Source organism: Lissotriton helveticus, chromosome 1_2, assembly GCF_964261635.1.
Source record: "Lissotriton helveticus chromosome 1_2, aLisHel1.1, whole genome shotgun sequence".
NCBI lineage: Eukaryota > Metazoa > Chordata > Amphibia > Caudata > Salamandridae > Lissotriton > Lissotriton helveticus.
Window position 1 is genome coordinate 111,697,212 of NC_136058.1, and position 25,165 is coordinate 111,722,376.

Consider the following 25,165-nt stretch of genomic DNA (forward strand, 5'->3'; position numbering starts at 1 on the left):
CTGTTTGGCAGAGCCGAGGAGTATTGGTCTAGCAGCTGGAGGCCTCTGGCATTAGGCCCCTGCGCGCTCCCTAAACAACTAGTCCGCAACTTAGGTATAACAATCGATAACAAGTTATCGATGAAAAATCATATTAATATTGTGCTGGGCACTAGTTATGGGCTTTTGAGGAAGCTGCGTAAAATTTTTAAATGGCTACCCATCGAAGCCAGGAAGCCACTGAATCAAGGCTTAATTGTGAGCTGTATGGATTATGGGAATGCCTTATTGGCTTCCCTAACCGAAGACCTCCAAATTGCAAGCTTTGCAAAATACGGCGGATAGATTGATCTTAAATCTTCCATCTAGATCTCCCTCTGCCCCAAGTCGGTGGTCTCTTCACTGGCTTCCAGTTAGGAAGAGAGATCATTTTAAAATCTTGTGCCTCACCCATGAAAGTATATATGGTACTGGTCCCAGCTATCTAGTGAAAAAACATAAAAACTATCAGCCTAGCAGAACACTAAGATCTAGGGCAAAATCTTTTCTTACACCCTTTCGTGTCCGTACGTCACGTAGTGAAGGCCGATCGTTTTCTTTCCTTGCTCTCAACCTTTGGAACAAGTTACCATCCCTTCTCCGTTCTATGGCGGACCACCAGGGTTTTCGTAAAGAACTGAAGACCTGGCTGTTTGAGCAATAATTATGTAACCAGGACCTGGTCTAGGCTGCCGGAGCCTCTGCAAGCGCCATGAGACCTAGAGGTGATTTGTGCGCTATACAAGAATCTCTGGCTTGACTGACTTGACTTGACTATAATTAGCTTCATCTGTTATTATTATCTGTAGTGAAAAGAAAGGGATAATCTTGATGTATCAAGATCAGAACTTAAAGGTAATTGGAGCACAGAACTTATACTTGGGGGTTGCATACAATATAAATATCATCTATATAGCGGAGCCATAATATAACCTGTTCGATTTCAGGAAAATTGGGATTTTCCATGAATATTCCGTCATCCCATTGGCCCAGAAACAGGTTGGCAAAGCTAGGGGCAAAGCAAGTACCCATCGCGATCCCCAATGTCTGCTTGAATCGGGTACCATTTAAAATGAAAATATTGTTAGTTAAACAGTATTCTATCATTTCTAGCATCATAGTTGTGTGTGTTCTGAATCTTATGTGCCTGGTTTGTAGAAAGTATTGACATGCTTGGATACCCTGGTAATATATATATATATATTCACTGAAAAAACCATAGGTTTCAGGAGTTATATAGTTAGGAATTCTTTTTTAAAAAACCTTTGAAATTCCCTAAAAAAACTATACGTTTTAGTGGTGTTATAGTTAGCTGGACATTTTACTCATACAAAACCAATGAAATTGCTCCTATATAGTTAGTTGTACTAACTATATTTCGCGCACCCGCAATCCACTGCTGATGATGTCACATATTAGATCATTCATGACATGGTCAGTGACATCACTGATGACATCTATATATATATATATATATATATATATATATATATATCCTAACTATAACTGGTGTGTAACCTATGGTTTTTTCAGTGAATATATATATATATATATAAAATTTCTATGGCAAAATGAAACCCCTCATTTTGTTCCTTTTCAAATTAAATGTATTAAGTGTTACCACTTTATTCCAATCAAGATGACTTCAGGTGTGCCATACTTTTGTCATAAGTAAGACTGTTAGCGTTCTAGTTGTTCTTTAGAACACTCTGGGACATTCTGTCATTGGGCTATAGTTGGGCTACATGTGGCTGATATTTGGGCTACATTTGGGCTCTTTTGTCTCTGGTGGCCATCTTGGGAGACTGCATATCAGAATGTTTTTAATGAAATATAAGAGGATTTGAGAAGTCACTCAAAATGTGCCCTAATTTTTCTTTCTTCAGCACTAATCATAATTTCTATGGCAAAATGAACCCCCTCATTTTGTTCCTTTGCAAATTAAATGTTTTAAGTGTTAACACTTTATTCCAATCAAGATGACTTCAGGTGTGCCATACTTTTGTCATAAGTAAGACTGTTAGCGCTCTAGTTGTTCTTTAGAACACTCTGGGACATTCTGTCATTGGGCTATAGTTGGGCTACATCTGGCTGATATTTGGGCTACATTTGTTTTTTTTTGTCTCTGGTGGCCATCTTTGGGCTACATTGGGCTGCATTGGGCTACATTGGGATACATTGGGCTACATTTGGGCTCTAACATATATAGCCCCATGTAGCCCAATATATATTTTTTCAAAGTTAATTTTCGTAAAAACCACTGGAGCACATATCTTGAGACATAGCAAAGGCACATCGGGCTACCAGTCCCTACAATTTTGCCAAGTTTGGTGGAAAACCATTCAGCCGTTCGGGCTAAAAGTGAGTCCAACCGCCCTATGGAAATTAACATGGGGAAAACACGTTTTGGGACCCCCCTTTTATCTCGGCCCCTGCTTGACGAATCCCTCCCAAACTATCAGAGAAGGAGCGGAGTTCCGCGAGGCAAAGTTAAGGAAAATTTCAGGAAGATTCCTCAACCGGCGCCAAAGTTATTCCCAATAGAATGTTGCGATTTCCCTATGGAAAACAATCCTAACTATATATACCTACTGGCTATCGCCAGTAGGTAATATATATATATATTTATATTTATATATATATATATATATAGATATATATATATATATATATATATATATATATATATATATATATCTATATATATATATATATATTACCTACTGGCGATAGCCAGTAGGTATATATAGTTAGGATTTTTTTCCTATGGGATTTTTGAAAATTCTATGTCGAATAACTTTGGCGTTTGAGGACAGAATTGGCTGAAATTTTCAGGAAAATTGAACATTTTGTTTCTGAGCAGCCCCTGAAAATTTGGGGGGGTTTCATCAAGGGGGGGCCGAGAAAAAAGGGGGGTCCCAAAACGTGTTTTTCCCATGCAATTTTCCATAGGGCGGTTGGCCTCACTTTTAGCCTGAACGGCTGAATGGATTTACACCAAACTTGGCAAAATTGTAGCGACTGGTAGCCCGATGTGCCTTTGCTATGTCTCAAGATATAGGCTCCAGTGGTTTTTACGAAAATTAACTTTGAAAAATATATATTGGGCTACATTGGGCTATATAAATGTTGTAGCCCAAATGTAGCCCAATGTAGCCCAATGTAGCCCAATGTAGCCCAAAGATGGCCACCAGAGACAAAAAAAACAAATGTAGCCCAAATATCAGCCAGATGTAGCCCAACTATAGCCCAATGACAAAATGTCCCAGAGTGTTCTAAAGAACAACTAGAGTGCTAACAGTCCTACTTATTACAAAGGTATGGCACACCTGAAGCCATCTTGATTGGAATAAAGTGGTAACTCTTAAAACATTTAATTTAAAAAGGAACAAAATGAGGGGGTTCATTTTGCCATAGAAAGTATGATTAGCGAATATATGACGAAATCCCGCATGTACTATTAGGCCGCAAATTAAAATAACGAAAACTTTTAGAACGAATATGCCTTTAGCATACACTAAACAACTAAACTACCCTAAACCCTAAAACACTACCCCCAGCATGACCCTACACTACACAAACAGTACAACACTACCCTAAACCCTAAAACACTACCCCCAGCATCACCCTACACTACACAAACACTACAACACTACCCTAAACCCAAAAACACTACCCCCAGCATGACCCTACACTACGCAAACACTACAACACTACCCAAAACCCTAAAACACTACACCCCAGCATGACCCTACACTACGCAAACACTACAACACTACCCTAAACCCTAAAACACTACCCCCAGCATGACCCTACACTACACAAACACTACAACACAACCCTAAACCCTAAAACACTACCCCCAGCATGACCCTACACTGCGCAAACACTACAACACAACCCTAAACCCTAAAACACTACCCCCAGCATGACCCTACACTACGCAAACACTACAACACTACCGTAAACCCTAAAACACTACCCCCAGCATGACCCTACACTACGCAAACACTACAACACTACCCAAAACCCTAAAACACTACACCCCAGCATGACCCTACACTACGCAAACACTACAACACTACCCTAAACCCTAAAACACTACCCCCAGCATGACCCTACACTACGCAAACACTACAACACTACCCAAAACCCTAAAACACTACACCCCAGCATGACCCTACACTACGCAAACACTACAGCACTACCCTAAACCCTAAAACACTACCCCCAGCATGACCCTACACTACGCAAACACTACAACACTACCCTAAACCCTAAAACACTACCCCCAGCATGACCCTACACTACGCAAACACTACAACACTACCCTAAACCCTAAAACACTACCCCCAGCATGACCCTACACTACGCAAACACTACAACACTACCCTAAACCCTAAAACACTACCCCCAGCATGACCCTACACTACGCAAACACTACAACACTACCCAAAACCCTAAAACACTACCCCCAGCATGACCCTACACTACGCAAACACTACAACACTACCCAAAACCCTAAAACACTACCCCCAGCATGACCCTACACTACGCAAACACTACAACACTACCCAAAACCCTAAAACACTACCCCCAGCATGACCCTACACTACGCAAACACTACAACACTACCCAAAACCCTAAAACACTACATCCCAGCATGACCCTACACTACGCAAACACTACAACACTACCCAAAACCCTAAAACACTACACCCCAGCATGACCCTACACTACGCAAACACTACAACACTACCCAAAACCCTAAAACACTACCCCCAGCATGACCCTACACTACACAAACACTACAACACTACCCAAAACCCTAAAACACTACCCCCAGCATGACCCTACACTACGCAAACACTACAACACTACCCTAAACCCTAAAACACTACACCCCAGCATGACCCTACACTACGCAAACACTACAACACTACCCAAAACCCTAAAACACTACCCCCAGCATGACCCTACACTACGCAAACACTACAACACTATCCTAAACCCTAAAACACTACGCCCAGCATGACCCTACACTACGCAAACACTACAACACTACCCTAAACCCTAAAACACTAGCCCCAGCATGACCCTACACTACGCAAACACTACAACACAACCCTAAACCCTAAAACACTACCCCCAGCATGACCCTACACTACGCAAACACTACAACACTACCCTAAACCCTAAAACACTACCCCCAGCATGACCCTACACTACGCAAACACAACACAACCCTAAACCCTAAAACACTACCCCCAGCATGACCCTACACTAAACAACCACCACAACTCTACACTACACTAACACAACACTACACTACACAACACTACACTACACTACACAATCACTAACCCACGAAAAAATTAACACAAACCCACTTACCTCTCTCGTCATCGTGGTTTTCACAACGCAAATGCATTTACCATACATGCCTTTAAAACGTAATTCTTTGTAAAGGCATGCGCGATAAATGCACATGCGTTTTGAAACAATGCGGGATAATGGTATGCGAGGTCAATGACCTTGCGGGATAATGGTATGCGGACTGAAAGTCTGCGGGATAAAAAATGCGGGAAAATGGCTGCAAACCATGATTAGCAGCAGACTTCCCTGGTGAGCACTAGCTTTACTACAGTGATCTAATGAGCAACTAGAGTGCTAACATTCAGAATTTATGGCAAATGTGTGACACATCTGAATGCCTTCTTGGTAGAACCAAAGTAAACAAGCATTGAAAATGCAATAGATCTCGCCCTCGTTTAAGTTAAAGCCATTCTGTTTGTAATGAGGTGGCTTTTTAGCTTTGCTTTTATTAGTGTTTTTAAAACTTTCATGTAAATAACATGCATATGTATGCATATATGTATATGTATGCATGCATTTATATTTATATAGATATGCAGATTATATATGTTTATATATGTATATTACCTACTGGCGATAGCCAGTGGGTATATATAGTTAGGATTTTTTCTCTATGGGATTTCTGAAAATTCTATGTCTAATAACTTTGGCGTTTGTGGACGGAATTGGCTGAAATTTTCAGGAAAATGGCACATTTTGTTTCTGAGCAGCCCCTGAAAATTTGGGGGGGGGTTTCGTCAAGGAGGGCCGAGAAAAAAGGGGGGTCCCAAAACGCGTTTTTCCCATTCATTTTTCCATAGGGCGGTTGGACTCACTTTTAGCTCGAACGGCTGAATAGATTTACATGAAACTTGGCAAAATTGTAGATATGGTTTGCCCGACGTGCCTTTGCTATGTCTCAATATATGTGCTCCAGTGGATTTTGAGAAATGAACGTTTAAAAAAATATATATATCTGTGACAGCGCTCCGGTTAGCGCCCCGGTTCGCGTACCTGACACGTAACGGAACTTCGCGAAGCGAAGCTGATTGGCTCTCCGGTGTCTGTCAACATTCTAAACAGTCCGGAGCGGCCGCCATCTTGTCTCTCGGTACGATCGAGAGACAAGATGTGGTGAAAAACGAAGGGGGAAATGAAGGAAAGGGGGCAAGGTAGACCACTCCTGACCCCCTAGGATTGATGAGGGGGATATTAAAGTGCCCCGCGGGGCAAAAAATAAATTTTTTTGCGATTTTACGCCGTAGAAGCGCGTCCCGGTACGCGAACCGGGCAGCTCACCGGGCAGCTCACCGGGCAGCTCACCGGGCAGCTCACCGGGCAGATAACCGGGCAGCTAACCGGCAGCGTAGCTGTCAACATTGTAAACAGTCCGGAGCGGCCGCCATCTTGTCTCTCGGTAGGTTCGAGAGACAAGATGTGGTGAAAAAAGAAGGGGGAAATGAAGGAAAGGGGGCAAGGTAAACCCCTCCTGACCCCCTAGGATTGATGAGGGTGATATTAAAGTCCCCCGTGATTTTTCGCGGTAGAGGCGCTTCCCGGTACGCGAACCGGGCAGCTAACCGGCAGCGTAACGGGAGTCCGCCATCTTGTGTTTTTGGAGCGTCCGGTTCGCGTACCGGGTAGCGTCCCGGTAAGCGTAACAAGGGGAAAACCAAGAGAAACAGTAAAAAAAAAATTATGGGAATAGATTTCCAGCAAACTTGGCAAAATTGTAGGGACTGTTTGTTTGATGTGCCTTTGCAAGGCCTCAAGATATGTGCACGTGTGGATTTTGTCTAATTAAGGTTAAAAAATATATATATATCTGTAAGCGTGCTCCGGCACGCTTACGTTACGGGTTTTGTTTGCGCTGCAGAGCCGATACGTCACGGTTATGCGACGCGCCATGAGGCGTCTCACGTGGCTACGTGATACGTCACGTAATAAAGAATATATTTTACAGCTATAGATATTAGCTTTTAAAAAACCAATGAAATTCACTGAAAAAACCATAGGTTATAGACCATATATAGTTAGGAATTTTCATTTACAAAACCTTGAAAATTCACTGAAAAAACCATAGGTTAGAGACCATATATAGTTAGCTGGACATTTTATTGACATAAAACCAATGAAATTCCATATATAGTTAGTTGCACTAACTATATATCGCGCACCCGCAATCCACTGCTGATGATGTCACATATTACATCATTCATGACATGGTCAGTGACGTCACTGATGACATCACTGATGACATCTCAAATGACATCACTGATGACATCACTGATGACATCTCAAATGACATCACTGATGACATCATGACACACCAATACCAGTTACTACATACGCACTCACTGATTCCTACGTCTACACACACATTCACTCATTCACCCATACAATCACTCATACATACAGTCACTCATTATTACAACACTATCATATGCACTCATACACCTATGCAGACACTCACACACTGCCACTCATCCATGGAGTTACTCACACACCTAGTCAGTCCTGTAAAGAATCAATCACACTTCCATTTCCTCATCTATACAGTTAAACACAGAACACCATACTTCAGTGACATCACTGATGACATCACTGATGACATCTCAAATGACATCACTGATGACATCTCAAATGACATCCGTGATGACATCATGACACACCAATACCAGTTACTACATACGCACTCACTGATTCCTACGTCTACACACACATTCACTCATTCACCCATACAATCACTCATACATACAGTCACTCATTATTACAACACTATCATATGCACTCATACACCTAGTCAGTCCTGTGAAGAATCAATCACACTTCGATTTCCTCATCTATACAGTTAAACACAGAACACCATACTTTTCACACATATACTAACACATACTTACTCTCTTATACAATCACTGATACAAGTACACATTGATATGCACAGAGTCACACACCTCCCAGCCAGCCACACACACACTCAGTCTTCCATACATCCACTCATTCTTCAATATGTAAAACATATTTAAACTTTACAAAAACACACAGACACTAGATGATGTCATCAGTGATGTCATTTGAGATGTCATCAGTGATGTCATCAGTGATGTCATTTGAGATGTCATCAGTGATGTCATCAGTGATGTCACTGACCATGTCATGAATGATGTAATATGTGACATCATCAGCAGTGGATTGCGGGTGCGCGATATATAGTTAGTGCAACTAACTATATATGGAATTTCATTGGTTTTATGTCAATAAAATGTCCAGCTAACTATATATGGTCTCTAACCTATGGTTTTTTCAGTGAATTTTCAAGGTTTTGTAAATGAAAATTCCTAACTATATATGGTCTATAACCTATGGTTTTTTCAGTGAATTTCATTGGTTTTTTAAAAGCTAATATCTATAGCTGTAAAATATATTCTTTATTACGTGACGTATCACGTAGCCACGTGAGACGCCTCATGGCGCGTCGCATAACCGTGACGTATCGGCTCTGCAGCGCAAACAAAACCCGTAACGTAAGCGTGCCGGAGCACGCTTACAGATATATATATATTTTTTAACCTTAATTAGACAAAATCCACACGTGCACATATCTTGAGGCCTTGCAAAGGCACATCAAACAAACAGTCCCTACAATTTTGCCAAGTTTGCTGGAAATCTATTCCCATAATTTTTTTTTTACTGTTTCTCTTGGTTTTCCCCTTGTTACGCTTACCGGGACGCTACCCGGTACGCGAACCGGACGCTCCAAAAACACAAGATGGCGGACTCCCGTTACGCTGCCGGTTAGCTGCCCGGTTCGCGTACCGGGAAGCGCCTCTACCGCGAAAAATCACGGGGGACTTTAATATCACCCTCATCAATCCTAGGGGGTCAGGAGGGGTTTACCTTGCCCCCTTTCCTTCATTTCCCCCTTCTTTTTTCACCACATCTTGTCTCTCGAACCTACCGAGAGACAAGATGGCGGCCGCTCCGGACTGTTTACAATGTTGACAGCTACGCTGCCGGTTAGCTGCCCGGTTATCTGCCCGGTGAGCTGCCCGGTGAGCTGCCCGGTGAGCTGCCCGGTGAGCTGCCCGGTTCGCGTACCGGGACGCGCTTCTACGGCGTAAAATCGCAAATAAATTTATTTTTTGCCCCGCGGGGCACTTTAATATCCCCCTCATCAATCCTAGGGGGTCAGGAGTGGTCTACCTTGCCCCCTTTCCTTCATTTCCCCCTTCGTTTTTCACCACATCTTGTCTCTCGATCGTACCGAGAGACAAGATGGCGGCCGCTCCGGACTGTTTAGAATGTTGACAGACACCGGAGAGCCAATCAGCTTCGCTTCGCGAAGTTCCGTTACGTGTCAGGTACGCGAACCGGGGCGCTAACCGGAGCGCTGTCACAGATATATATATTTTTTTAAACGTTCATTTCTCAAAATCTATAACCTATGGTTTTTTCAGTGAATATATAATATATATATCCACCCGATTTTGTGCAGCGATCTGATTGGGTGGCAACACTTCAAACATAAAGTGTTGGCAGTCATTTTGAGATTCTCACTCAGTTGAGTCCGAAACAAAAAGCTAAAAAAAGGAGAAGGAGTTGGGTAAGAATACCCTGACCCCTAGGCCTGGTGCTGGGGTCCCCCAGGGACCCCACCAGGGCCCACAAATATTTTAGTTTTTAATTTTTTCAGTGGAAATCATGCTTGTTTTTACTTTAGCCCCCTGGTGAACCAGGTTCTGTAGGCATGAGTGTGGTTTCTAAATAAAAAGGAAGAGGACGCATGGGACCCCCTCTTAGGGCTCTTTTTAGTCCAGAGGACCACCATCTCCCTGGGGCTTTATTTAATTATGGGAGTGGCACTGTGCGGACTCACCTCCAGTGGGCTCATTGAGCACTGGGGCCCACCACCACTTCCCAAGGGCTTTGGACCCCCTCCTGGGGCTCACAAATATGCCCTGGGGACCACCACCACCCTGGACCTCAATAAATAGTGCTGGCAGCTGGGCAAACTCACTGGCCCTGGGGACCACCACCTCCTCAGGGCCGTCCCATACATACTAAATAAGGGGGACTGCGTGTCCCCCCTTCTGGAGCCATCTGGGTACCACCACCCCTGAGGGATGGCTCCTGCTATCTCCCGAGTTGCCCACTATCATGAGATAGTAGTTTGCTTTCACTTGGCCGGTGCTGTGATAGCTCCTACTTGGCGAAAGCGAAAACTAATTTTTTCAAACTGCTTCCGCTTGCTGGGAGGGGAGTTTCCCTGCCCGCTGTCATTTGGGCAGGGAAACAGATGAAAGATTGCTCCTGCATGCATATTTGGCAGCACCATGTGTGCAGGAGCAATGCTGGCTCCCGCAGTAGGCAGAGAGCCGGGTTGGACTGCGGGGGCATTAAGTCTAACCCTGTGGTCCCAATCAAAGCACACTGGGTGCCCTGAGTGAGGTCAGGGCACCCAGGTAGACATGGCCAGACCCCGAGGGATGGGTTCCCCAGGGCCATGATTGGCGCAGGGAGGAGAGAAAGGACAGAAGATGAGCTGTAAAAGCAAAACAAAGCTGAAGAGGGCAATACAGAAAGCAGAAAAACTAGCAAGAAATGCAATATCGAGGGCAGAAAAGGGAAACAGCAGAAGAGGGCAAGACAGAGGGCTAAAAAATGAGCGAAAGGACAAAACAGAGGGTGGAAAAACTAGCGGAAAAGGCAAAATAGAGGGCAGAAATACTTGCAGAAGATGCAAAACAGAGGGCAGCAAAACAAGCAGGAAAAGGAAAACAGAGGGCAGAAAAATTAGCAGAAAAGGCAAAACAGAGCTAGAAATGGGCAGAGGAGAAACAAACAGAGGACAGCAGGTAGGGAGGCAGCAGAGAGTAGTGGACTGCAGGCAAGCTGGACCGCAGAACAGTCACAGGGGGAGCTGGCATGAGGAAATGCTTAATTTTTACAGAAATTAAACCACAATGGGAAACACTTACATATAAACATAGCAGGTGCCCTAATTGAAGCTCCATTTCTGTAAAAGCACAAAAGATCCTGACCTCCTAGACTTGACAAAGGCAAAGCAAGTGTGGCTTCTCTGCAATTCAGCATCTGAAATGCTTCATGGAAGTGAATACATCATTGATCAATTGCAGCCCAATGTATAGTGACTGTGATGAGTGAGTTCTTTATTGTTCTTACCTGGTGAGAGCAGAGTCCATAGTTCTCCCTTTAGATGACTACAAGTATACAAATGTGCCAAATCACCTAAAGCTACCCCCATTTGGCCCAGCCCTATCCACCTTAGTAGTATAAAAGGGGTTTCCCGCCTTTTGACAGGATGATAGGCAGCTTACTGAAGGGACCCACTTTTCCCAATGATTTTTGTGATGTGTTCTGATGCTGAGGAATATGAGGACCTCTCCACCAAACAAAGAAGCACTCACTTATAGTTGAGATGAAGGACATTTGTTTGGTTGAGTTTACCTCTTTGTACTCTCATTGTCTTCTCCATAGGTAGATTCATGTTATCACACATTAAAGACGCATGAGGAACAATCACATTGCCAAAATGCACACAAGGCCACTGGTGACATTTGCTTGTGCTCCATTGTGCAGCTCTAGTGTAGAATACGTATTGGATATTTACCCAAGAGGTAGCACTTAGTAATTACCCAGCAGAAAGTACTCCACTTGGGTAGCTATTCTGTGCAAAAGTGTGGACCTCTATCTGGTCCAGAAAATCTCTAGCATCACTTTCTGTCCCTTTCCAAACCACAAAGAGGTCATCGATGAAATTACACCAGTGTATTATGCAATTTTCCCAGATTTCTTGATATTTGGTTCTGACCACCTGCTCCTCCCACCAGCCCATATGCAGATTCGCATAGCTGGGGGCAAAGCAGGTGCCCATTGCCATTCCACACACCTGGTTATGCCCTTTTGGGATCAGATGTAACACAGGTGTAATGGGATGATTGATTTTCAGGAACATGTATTCCTCATGGCTAATCACTCCACTTTCTTGCCCAGCGTGTAGCTCTGAATTATAGCTGTTATGTACTGCTGTCATCACTTCACCCGATACTCTCACAAAACACATTCTGTTATTCAATTGGCTGTACGCCTCAGCAAAATACTTGTTTTTGGACCCTAGATCTACATTTCCTCCCTTATCAGAACTCCTCACTATACAAATGACCTCATTTGACAACTTGTTAATCAGTGCATAGTATTCCTTTTGCTCCTAAGTATTAACATGCTTTTTATTGCTCACCTGGGATGTATATTTTTAAGTTCATTGATTAGAACTTCATTGTAAATATTAATGGCATCTCTTCCCATTGCTGGTATGAAACAAGATCTTGGTCTAAATTCTGTCAGAGCTTCACCAAATACAATGACTCCTTGTTCTGCTGCCAGCATTTCTTCGTTGTAAGCTGTCTCTACTACTATGCTTGCTTCTTCCAATTCTCTCATTCCATCATCAAGTTCATATCATCCACTGATAGTCCTCCTTGTTGCATTTCATCAGTTGTCCTGCCTGGTTGCCTGGGTTTCTGCTGTAGCATAAAGTATTTTTTTTCAATTTCCTGGTTCTTATGTATCTGAGCATATCAATTCATGTTTGTACGTAGTCCATATCAGCTTCTGGACAATACAATAACACTAATTTCAATATTCTTTTTTCTTGGTCTGATAGCTCAATGTCTGGTAGGTTGACAATGTTATTATCATTGGCAGGATCCATGTTTATTGCTTCTTGTTCCATTTCTTTTTCTTGGGTAGCTTTTCTTTGTCTTGCACCTTTTCTCCTCTTGCTCCTTTGCCTCTTCCACTTGGAGGCTTTGGATTTTACGATTACTGTCTAGGACACAGATTGAATTGTCTGTCCTTTCATAAAAAATCTAGTTTGTAGATAACAGACGGGATTGGATCTCTCATTGGACCACTTGATCCTTCATCTGCATCTGTATCTACTTCCAAGCTTACCAAGCTACGTTGTTTTGAGTGTATCTAGTGGATCTGATTTGCTGTGTGCTGTTAATCCCTGCCTACGTAAATTGTCAAACTTCTTTGAAAAGGTGTAGATCTGCCCACTCTCGTAGTCCATTTTACAATGTGCAAACTTGTGTGCCTTCCTTTCTTTTATCGATTCCTCAAGTTTGCACAGGCGTCCTTTCATTCCAATATAATATTTGTTTATTTGCTACAGGTCCAATTCTTTGGCTAGAGATCCATATAGATTGTCGATTTCATCCAAATTTTTCTTTCTGTCTACACCTGCGTATTTTATTAAAATCGCTAACATTCTCTGTGAGGAGTCACTATTATTGTCCACCCATTGCCGCAGCATTTCAGGATTGGAGTCTTCATAGCTAGGAGCCACCCGGATTCATAGTCCTCTTGGAATACGTCTTACTTCCAAATATCATTAGCTTCCCATCATTTTGATAACTGTTCATTTTAACTTTTTCAGTCTTCTCAATTGTGATGCGATATAATTTGTTTGCAGTCTTTCACACCCCCGGAGGTTCCTCTCTCCATCGCAGTGTTATCGTTAAATATTTTTAATACTGCTTCCCCTCTCTCCTTAACCTCTGAAGCCAACATTATGATTGTATACGTTTCACTATTTTGTAAATACTCCATACCACAACCGCCACTGGCGTGAGATCGCTTTAGTTTTCGTATGCTAAGTAGCTTTCCCTTCTCCCTGTTCAATACTAGCACCATCTTACTCTGGTGTAACAGTGATCACCGAGGGTCCTCCTAATCTCCAATTACTGCTCCACAGCCCCAGTTCTGCTGCTTGTTCTCCCGCTTATCAGCGTTATGTGGGAGGGGCGCTGGTTCGGAAATTCCTTCGCCTGCAATCTTATTTGCCGCCGCACTCTTGAACGAAGGGTGCATCACCTTAGCACACCCCACAAGAAAAGGTCCATAAACCAATCCCAGCACTCCTCCGCCAAGAAAGGATGATGACACTGTGTGTGGATAGTCCAACGAACGCGTTTCAGCTGCAACCAGCCTTGCTTACCGATGCTGAGGCACCATTGCAGATAGTCACTTTCAATTACGGCGTACACTAATCACACAGTGAAAACAGTGAAACGAGACTGGCAATTCTAATCTCATCCGTGTCTTTTCTTTATATTATTTAAATTCATTTACCGGCAAATGCCCAATAATTTATTTCATGTGCTTCTCTCCACATTCAATAATATAATATATGTAAATTGTGCAATAAATTTATGATTTTCATACTATTGCCGTAATGATGTCCATTTTGTGCATATTTCACAATAAATCTTGATAGTGCTTTAAATATTATACGTACTGTAATCAATTCATTCAACCGAAATGGGTATCTTAATTGGCATTTTACATTTATCACATTATGATGTGTACACCAACATCGGTTAAAGCAATTCATTCAGCCTTTATTAATATTATACATGTCAATGCATACATGTGATTATATATGATATATAGATATAGATATATATATATTTATATATTCACTGGTAAAACACAGGTTAAAGTGATGTTATTGTTAGGTGAGTATGTCAGTGACAATATTAATGTTTTGAACTTTAAAAAAACCTCAAATAATTACCAGTTGTATTTAGCAGACCTTACAATAACTTATGCCCTTGTCATGCACTGCGTATGTCTTCCCCAGTTACATTACACATGATATGTTCTATGAATCATTTATGACATGCACATAAAACTTGGGGGTCTGATAAGACAGTTAGATAAATACTCTCATCTCTTGGGGCTCTAAGCCCTACAGGTGCTCGTTGAAAAACTTACAGAGTCCTACATCAAATATAATATACTGCCCAACGCATTTTCTTCCCAGTAAAGTGGGTGAGACCAAAGGTCCAGAGATGGATTCCCATCAATGTCTTGTAAGTGATCTTATAGTCTTATCATTTAGTCATCCAAAAGGTTTGGATGGAGCATCTCTAGATCATTGAGATACTTCGCACCCTACCTTCAAGGACAGGGAACAGAGCCCGCTATCACTCGGTAGACCATGCATGGGATCACTCAATGGGATTAAAGTGCAGTGAAACAAAGTGAAACAGGTGTGAGATTAAAATTAGAATAGAGAACATACAGTGAAAAACTTTAATAACTGTACGTTTCTTTCGTTTTAAAAACCAGAACAGTGCAAAACGATGCAGTTTAAACAAATAGCTACAAGTGGGCCGACATGTTTCTGCCAAAAATGGGGAACAAAACACCTCCTATGGCTTCATCAGGGCCTCTGTTCTTAGAAAATATTTTTGTCACTGCATGTACGTGCTACAAACAATATCAGCCATCAATAAAGTGATCAAATTAAATCATAAAGGATATATGTTCATCTCTATTCCTCCATGTCAGATGGTGTAATTCTCACCTATAACATAAAGCAGGGAAAGTGTAAACATATCAGGCAGTATTGAAATAAATAATGTACCAAACTAACAAGGACTACAGTGGTCCCTTACTCACCCTTAGTGACAGGGGATAATACCTCACCTCGCCTGGACCAAGCTCAGGATTAGGGAGGCCACGCTCTATGAAGGTAAGTAAAAAGAGGGATTTCTTATTATGAGCGAAAAAAGTGCAAAGTAGCACTTATTCAGAACATCAAGATCCTCATTGCTTCTTAACTTCATATTAGTCCTTCCATTCAAACCCCCTATAGGCTCATCCACCTATCAACTGACTTAGACACCCAATCTATAAAACCCTTCATTAGGTTTCTCAATTCTGGATATTAGTCATAACCTGCCCTTACCTCTCCGTCGTTGCCTCAGACTGTGCCTGAGATTAGGGGAGGCAATGCTTGGGAGGGTAGGGAGATATTCATGGCTAGTGTGTTCTAAAGCTTCCGCCTATCAGGCTGGTTGTTATTGGGTTATTTAAAATTAGCAATTGCCAGCGTTTGGTGACTACGATTTTTCGCGCTGCATTCATTTGCCAAATAGCCATGAAAATTAAGTTACTCACTTGCTCATGAGATGATCGTAACTTTATCGGTATTTCTAATGTTTACACACGATACTCGCGTGCCATTGGTGTCGGCCGATCGTGAGAGAACTACTCAATAACAAGGTGTTGCTGGGAGTTGTAGTTCACTCATGTGCGCGATCTTCCCTGTCGAACAGCCGCTGTTAAGAGATCTCTAGGATTAATATTAAACATAATGCCGTTGTTTAAGAATCATAAGTTTTCAAACATTGCTAATAATGCTCATTTAGGGTGTGGATCTTCTTGTTGAAAAGATCACGAGAGAACTACAAAATCCCATAGCCTCATTGGGAATTGTAGTTTTTATGTCAGCTCAATGGACCGATGTTCGAGGCCCCAGTAAAGCCGATCATAAAAATAGCACAGGTCAAAGTCTCGGTTTTCAACAGGTCGTTATAAAATATGCCTAGTGAACCATACATATTATTATTATTTTATCCTCATTTTTATCATAAACCGCCAAAAGGGGAACGATGAAGACATACTGTGCCAAGGTGCAAAGTCGAAACAGTGTGTAAATGGCTTCATAGATAAACATGTTAATAAACTTCAGTGTTTCTTAATATTGACCTATATCTGCCTGAGTCTGTAGTGATAAGTGTTGCATCGGCAGGATTATAGGTCAGGGTGCAGACTTTTCGTTTCATACTCTTCTGTCATGTTGGTTGGGAAGGTTTATTGGTTTCATTGTTCCTCTCTAATAATTCATACAGTTATGGTATACATTTTCTTATGATACCTAGATGGCAATGGGTAAAATGTACCATATCTACAGTTCGAATAACAGAGAAGGACAGTTATAGAGTAGTCCACGGAGTTTCATTGGTGAGCCCGTGGACTTATGTAGATAATCTATAAATCCACTTTTGCTCTATAGTGAATAGGTAGTTAGATACATCCGCAATGTATGAAGGTATGAACGGTTTCTCTAGCACAGTCCACGTGAAATCAGTCTCTTTGTGATTGTGTTCTAAAAAATGTTTCGTCAACTTAGAGATGCTTTTCTTGCATCTGAACGAGCTTTTGTGCTCTAACATCCTGGTGCACACTTTTCTTGATGTCATGCCTATGTATTTATCACGACAACAACAGGTGAGTAGGTAAATCACATGTGAACTGTTGCAATTCGAAAAAGTTTTCAGGATCCAGGGGCGGTCTGTGCCTATGTCAATCTGATTCACTTTCATGGTCTGTGGGCAAACGGAGCAATTACCACATGGATGGTGCCCTAATACCGCTGTGGAATCCCAAATGGTCCCTACTGATTTTCTCAGGGTTTCTCTGGGGCGAGTATGAATTAATCTATCCCTCAGGCTGCTCGATCGTTTAAAGGAAAAAAGGGGTAGTGCTATTTTGTCATTGCTACTATTCAAAATTTTCCAATGATGTTTCACAATCCGTTGAAATTGATTAGATTTCGCATTGAAGGTGGTCACCAGAGTAAACCGGTCCAGAGGTGGTTTCTCTGAAGGATCATCGAGAAGAGCCTCCCGATGGTTGTTTGCCGCCCTCTTCCATGATCGTTTGATCAAATTCTTGGGATAGTGTCTAGCCTGTAACTGGCTCGAAAGATTCTCAGTATGTTTATCAAAACTACCTTGAGTCGAGCAGTTGCGGCGGACTCGTAAAAATTTCCCGTAAGGCAGATTATCCTTAAGGGCTTTGGGATGTTGGCTTTCATAGCGTAGCAGCGAGTTCCTGGTCATGGGTTTCTTATAAAGCTCACTTTCTAGACCTGTGGGGGTAACATAGATTGATAGGTCTAGAAAGGACATCCTTTCTTTGCTGCTATCCACGGTGAATCTCAGAAATTCATTCAGAGTATTCAACCATTGATGGAAGGAGGCAATAGACTCCGCATCTCCTCGCCACACTACGAGGATATCGTCTATGTAGCGCTTCCAGCTATGGATATGTGGATAGAAGGGGTTGTTGGCATTCAGAACTTGTTCTTGTTCAAAAATATGAACATATAGGTTAGCCAGACTAGGGGCAAAAATGCTCCCCATGCTGGTCCCTGAGACTTGTAAGTATATGGTGTTCTCAAATTTGAAGTAATTTTCTTTCATGGCAATCTTCGCTAGAGCCATGATGAATGGAACTGGAGTGATGGAGTCTAAATCAGTGCCCTCCAGGATGGACGTGATGGTTTCTAAAGTCTAATCCTGGGGGATGGATGTATAAAGAGACTCTACATCTAGTGAGACCAGATGGCCTGTCTCAGTATTGAAGATGATCTCTGGAATTGATTTAAGAACATCTTTAGTGTCTTTCAGGTATGTCGGCATCGTCTTTACCAGGGGTCTAAGAAAGAAATCCACAAAAGCTGAAAGGGGTTCTAATAAGGACCCTTGACCAGATATAATTGGTCTGCCTGGAGGAGGTCTTTGCTCTTTGTGGATTTTCAGCAAAGTATAAAAATAAGGCATAGATGGACTAGGGGCCTGTAAAAATTGAGCCTCCCGGGGAGTGATCCACCCTTCACTCAGGGCCTCCTCAACCAATGTCTTAACCGCATGGATGCGGTGCATTTTCCCGCTGTACGCGGCAATATCCAAATTTCCTCGTTACATGACGAGCTCAGCTCGTCATGAGCGTAGGGCAGGTTACGCTCATGACGAGCTGAGCTCGTCATCAGCCCCGAAGGGGTTAATTTCGTGGGTGAGTCTAGGAGTAGGGTCATTGCTAAGGGGAGTGTATGCCCTAGTATCACTTAGGTGGCGTAAACATTCTGCTCTGTACGTGGAAGTATCTTGTATCACGATTGCACCCCATTTGTCAGCGGGCTTGATAGTAATAAGGGGGTCTCGTGCTAGAGATTGTAAAGCCTGTTCTTCCAACTTCAAGAGATTCTTGAAAGTGCCTGTAGTAGTTTGCCAGAGTTTTTCTACTCCATCTTTTACGGGCCTCTCAAAGGTTGCCACTTGGGGTGGTACCGAGTGGACCGGGGGTAGAAAGGATGATTTTAGCCTCAGCCCTGTGTTCTCATTAGAGGGTTCTTTATCTTGACTAGTTTTGTCATTAAAAAAGTAATGCAAACGCAGTTTGTGAAAAAATTGGGCCAGCTCAATCTGTAGTCTAAAGGGGTCACCATTGTCTGTAATAACAAACCCAAGACCTTTGTTCAAGACCGTTTCTTCAATCGTGGATAAGGTTTTAGTGCTGAGATTAACCACCAGACTTGGTTCTGGGTAACTACTTGTTATCGGGGAACCCCTCTCGTCTGACTGCGTGTCCCTGGAGTAGAAAAACTCTGGCAAACTACTACAGGCACTTTCAAGAATCTCTCGAAGTTGGAAGAACAGGCTTTACAATCTCTAGCACGAGACCCCCTTATTACTATCAAGCCCGCTGACAAAGGAGGTGCAATCGTGATACAAGATACTTCCACGTACAGAGCAGAATGTTTACGCCAGCTAAGTGATACTAGGGCATACACTCCCCTTAGCAATGACCCTACTCCTAGACTCACCCACGAAATTAAGACATTGGTTGAGGAGGCCCTGAGTGAAGGGTGGATCACTCCCCGGGAGGCTCAATTTTTACAGGCCCCTAGTCCATCTATGCCTTATTTTTATACTTTGCCGAAAATCCACAAAGAGCAAAGACCTCCTCCAGGCAGACCAATTATATCTGGTCAAGGGTCCTTATTAGAACCCCTTTCAGCTTTTGTGGATTTCTTTCTTAGACCCCTGGTAAAGACGATGCCGACATACCTGAAAGACACTAAAGATGTTCTTAAATCAATTCCAGAGATCATCTTCAATACTGAGACAGACCATCTGGTCTCACTAGATGTAGAGTCTCTTTATACATCCATCCCCCAGGATGAAACTTTAGAAACCATCACGTCCATCCTGGAGAGGCACTGATTTAGACTCCATCACTCCACTTCCATTCATCATGGCTCTAGCAAAGATTGCCATGAAAGAAAATTACTTCAAATTTGAGAACACCATATACTTACAAGTCTCAGGGACCAGCATGGGGAGCATTTTTGCCCCTCATCTGGCTAACCTATATGTTCATATTTTTGAACAAGAACAAGTTCTGAATGAAAACAACCCTTTCTATCCACATATCCATTGGTGGAAGCGCTACATAGACGATATCCTCGTAGTGTGGCGAGGAGATGCGGAGTCTATTGCCTCCTTCCATCAATGGTTGAATACTCGGAATGAATTTCTGAGATTCACCGTGCAGCAAAGAAAGGATGTCCTTTCTAGACCTATCAATCTATGTTACCCCCACAGGTCTAGAAAGTGAGCTTTATAAGAAACCCATGGCCAGGAACTCGCTGCTACTGTATGAAAGCCAACATCCCAAAGCCCTTAAGGATAATCTGCCTTACGGGCAATTTTTACGAGTCCGCCGCAACTGCTCGACTCAAGGTAGTTTTGATAAACATACTGAGAATCTTTCGAGCCAGTTACAGGCTAGACACTATCCCAAGAATTTGATCAAACGTTCATGGAAGAGGGCGGCAAACAACCATTGGGAGGCTCTTCTTGATGATCCTTCAGAGAAACCACCTCTGGACCGGTTAACTCTGGTGACCACCTTCAATGCGAAATCTAATCAATTTCAACGGATTGTGAAACATCATTGGAAAATTTTGAATAGTAGCAATGACAAAATAGCACTACCCCTTTTTTCCTTTAAACGATCGAGCAGCCTGAGGGATAGATTAATACATACTCGCCCCAGAGAAGCCCTGAGAAAACCAGCAGGGACCATTTGGGATTCTGCAGCGGTAATAGGGCACCATCCATGTGGTAATTGCTCCGTTTGCCCACAGACCATGAAAGTGAATCAGATTGACATAGGCACAGACCGCCCCTGGATCCTGAAAACTTTTTCGAATTGCAACAGTTCACATGTGATTTACCAACTCACCTGTTGTTGTCGTGATAAATACATAGGCATGACAACAAGAAAAGTGCGCACCAGGATGCTAGAGCACAAAAGCTCGTTCAGATGCAAGAAAAGCATCTCTAAGTTAACTAAACATTTTTTAGAACACAACCACAAAGAGACTGATTTCACGTGGACTGTGCTGGAGAAACCGTTCATACCTTCATACATTGCGGATGTGTCTAAATACCCATTCACTATAGAGCAAAAGTGGATTTATAGATTATCCACAGAAGTCCACGGGTTCAACGATGAAATTCCGTGGACTACTCTATAACTGTCCTTCTCTGTTATTCGAACTGTAGATAAATGTAAATTTTACCCATTGCCATTTAGGTATCATAAGAAAATGTATACCATAACTGTATGATTTATTAGAGAGGAACAATGAAACCAATAAACCTTCCCAACCAACATGACAGAAGAGTATGAAACGAAAAGTCTGCACCCTGACCTATAATCCTGCCGATTCAACACTTATCACTACCGACTCAGGCAGATATAGGTCAATATTAAGAAACACTGAAGTTTATTAACATGTTTATCTATGAAGCCATTTACACACTGTTTCGACTTTGCACCTTGGCACAGTATATCTTCATCGTTCCCCTTTTGGCGGTTTATGATAAAAATGATGATAAAATAATAATAATATGTATGGTTCACTAGGCATATTTTATAACGACCTGTTGAAAACCGAGACTTTGACCTGTGCTATTTTTATGATCGGCTTTACTGGGGCCTCGAACATCGGTCCATTGAGCTGACATAAAAACTACAATTCCCAATGAGGCTACGGGATTTTGTAGTTCTCTCGTGATCTTTTCAACAAGAAGATCCACACCCTAAATGAGCATTATTAGCAATGTTTGAAAACTTATGATTCCTAGACAACGGCATTATGTTTAATATTAATCCTAGAGATCTCTTAACAGCGGCTGTTCGACAGGGAAGGTCGCGCACATGATTGAACTACAACTCCCAGCAACACCTTGTTGTTGAGCAGTTCTCTCGCGATCGGCCGACACCCAGGGCACGCGAGTATCGTGTGTAAACATTAGAAATACCGATAAAGTTACGATCATCTCATGAGCAAGTGAGTAACTTAATTTTCATGGCTATTTGGCAAATGAATGCAGCGCGAAAAATCGTAGTCACCAAACGCTGGCAATTGCTAATTTTAAATAAGCCAATAACGACCAGCCTGATAGGCGGAAGCTTTAGGACACACTAGCCATAAATTTCTCCCTACCCTCCCAAGCGTTGCCTCCCCTAATCTCAGGCACAGTCTGAGGCAACGACGGAGAGGTAAGGGCAGGCTATGACTAATATCCAGAATTGAGAAACCTAATGAAGGGTTTTATAGATTCGGTGTCTAAATCAGTTGATAGGTGGATGAGCCTATAGGGGGTTTGAATGGAAGGACTAATATGAAGTTAAGAAGCAATGAGGATCTTGCTGTTCTGAATAAGTGCTACTTTGCACTTTTTTCGCTCATAATAAGAAATCCCTCTTTTTACTTACCTTCATAGTCTGTGGCCTCCCTAATCCTGAGCTTGGTCCAGGCGAGGTGAGGTATTATCGCCTGTCACTAAGGGTGAATAAGGGACCACTGTAGTCCTTGTTAGTTTGGTACATTATTTATTTCAATACTGCCTGATATGTTTACACTTTCCCTGCTTTATGTTATAGGTGAGAATTACACCATCTGACATGGAGGAATAGAGATGAACATATATCCTTTATGATTTAATTTGATCACTTTATTGATGGCTGATATTGTTTGTAGCACGTACATGCAGTGACAAAAATATTTTCTAAGAACAGAGGCCCTAATGAAGCCATAGGAGGTGTTTTGTTCCCCACTTTTGGCAGAAACATGTTGGCCCACTTGCAGCTATTTTTTTAAACTGCATCGTTTTGCACTGTTCTGGTTTTTAAAACGAAAGAAACATACAGTTATTAAAGTTTTTCACTGTATGTTCTCTATTCTAATTTTAATCTCACACCTGTTTCACTTTGTTTCACTGCACTTTAATCCCATTGAGTGATCCCATGCATGGTCTACCGAGTGATAGCGGGCTCTGTCCCCTGTCCTTGAAGGTAGGGTGCGAAGTATCTCAATGATCTAGAGATGCTCCATCCTAACCTTTTGGATGACCAAGTGATAAGACTATAAGATCACTTACAAGACATTGATGGGAATCCATCTCTGGACCTTGGGTCTCACCCACTTTTGCTGGGAAGAAAATGCGTTGGGCAGTATATTATATTTGATGTAGGACTCTGTAAGTTTTTCAACGAGCACCTGTAGGGCTTAGAGCCTCAAGAGATGAGAGTATTTATCTAACTCTCTTATCAGACCCCCAAGTTTTATGTGTTGAACAGTATATTTATTAGGGGATGATAGCTTGGGCAGGTCTTAAAAATTCCCTCAGACCCTCTACTACCTGTTTTGTGACTATCATTTTTTAGGTGATCAATAATGTCATTTGAGAAGTCATCTGATCAATAATGTCATTTGAGATGTCATCCGTTATAAATGATGTCCTAGAACATGTTTTGAGTGAAGTAATATGTGAGGTCATAAGCAGTGCATGTTGGTGGCTCAAGTTATAGCTAGCTCTGCTAACTATAACTGGTGAATTTCTGTGGTTTTTGAGTCCAAAATGTTAATGTTGTTACTGACATATTCACCTAATTATAGCGTTACTCTAACATTCGTTTTTTTCAGTGAATTTCTAGGGATGTTTTCAAAGAAAAACAGATCTCTATGTGACACCTAACTATAACCTTAATTTATTCTTAGTTTTTCTTAGTTCTAGAGTTTTTTTATGTAAAATTATATTTTATTACCATACATAAAGTCTTTTTACATGATAACCATCACATTAATCAACTGATGCTGCTGTTTGTTTATCTCTGTGCACTGGGGCTCTACTAACCAGGCCCCAGTGCATAAGCTCTGACCCCTAAAGCATGTCAAAATGAGTTATGCTCCTAATTCGCATAAATAACTTATCTATAAACATCTGGTATATGGTAGAATGTGTACCCATAGCCTGTAAATCAAATGTCACAGGTGGACAGCAGCAGCCATTGTGCCACCTGCTACATGTACAGTGACTGCAGGCCTACCACTGCAGTCTGCCTGTGCTGCTTTAAAATTGCAAATTGTACGTGTCAAAATACCCCAGTTTGAGAGGCCTGAACCCTCCTTTTAAATATTAATAAACCCTCCCCTAAGGATGCCTCAATTCCCTTAAAGTCAGGGAGCAAGGTATTTAAAAGTAGGACATGTAAAGGTTTAATGTTGCACATGTCCTTACAGCGATAAGGTGCCAAATGTTATTTTCATCACAGCACAGTTAGCTGTTCTATAGGAAAGCATTGGGGCACAATATACACTTTAATAATGTTATCTCCTCCTAGAAAGCAACTACACAGTTCATTTGTGGGATTGTTAAATTTTTAATTAAAAGCCCAACCATGGTTAAAGTCTGATTTGTAATAGGTATTTTAGAAAACTGACTTTTAGGAAGTTACATTTACCCTCCCTAACGTCTCTAAAGGCCCCTTTGCATGAGCTTCCAACTATCACCATTAATGAGGTGTGACTTGGTACCAGAGCTAAGAAAAAGGCTTTGAGTGTTGGGAGGTGTTCTGTTCCTCTGGTAGGATTAATATCTGGGCTATGCCCAGGAGCTTAATTACTTCAAAGAGGCCTACCGTGTCACATGCAAATGTTAGCTAACATCTTAGTAGACCCCTCTTTTGGCTACCTAGTCAGGCAGGCACCGATCTCAATGGGAGAGGTGCTGCCCCCAGCACATGTTTGAAGTGACCACAGAGGAGGGGTATCTAA

The 25,165-nt window shown here is 42.1% G+C and overlaps 1 protein-coding gene across 1 annotated transcript in view; it reads left to right on the forward strand.

Annotated features, from left to right (window-relative positions):
• The window catches only part of LOC144798715 (FRAS1-related extracellular matrix protein 1-like), a 1,110,445-nt gene that overhangs the window by 854,086 nt on the left and 231,194 nt on the right, over window positions 1-25,165 (forward strand). The window lies entirely within an intron of this gene.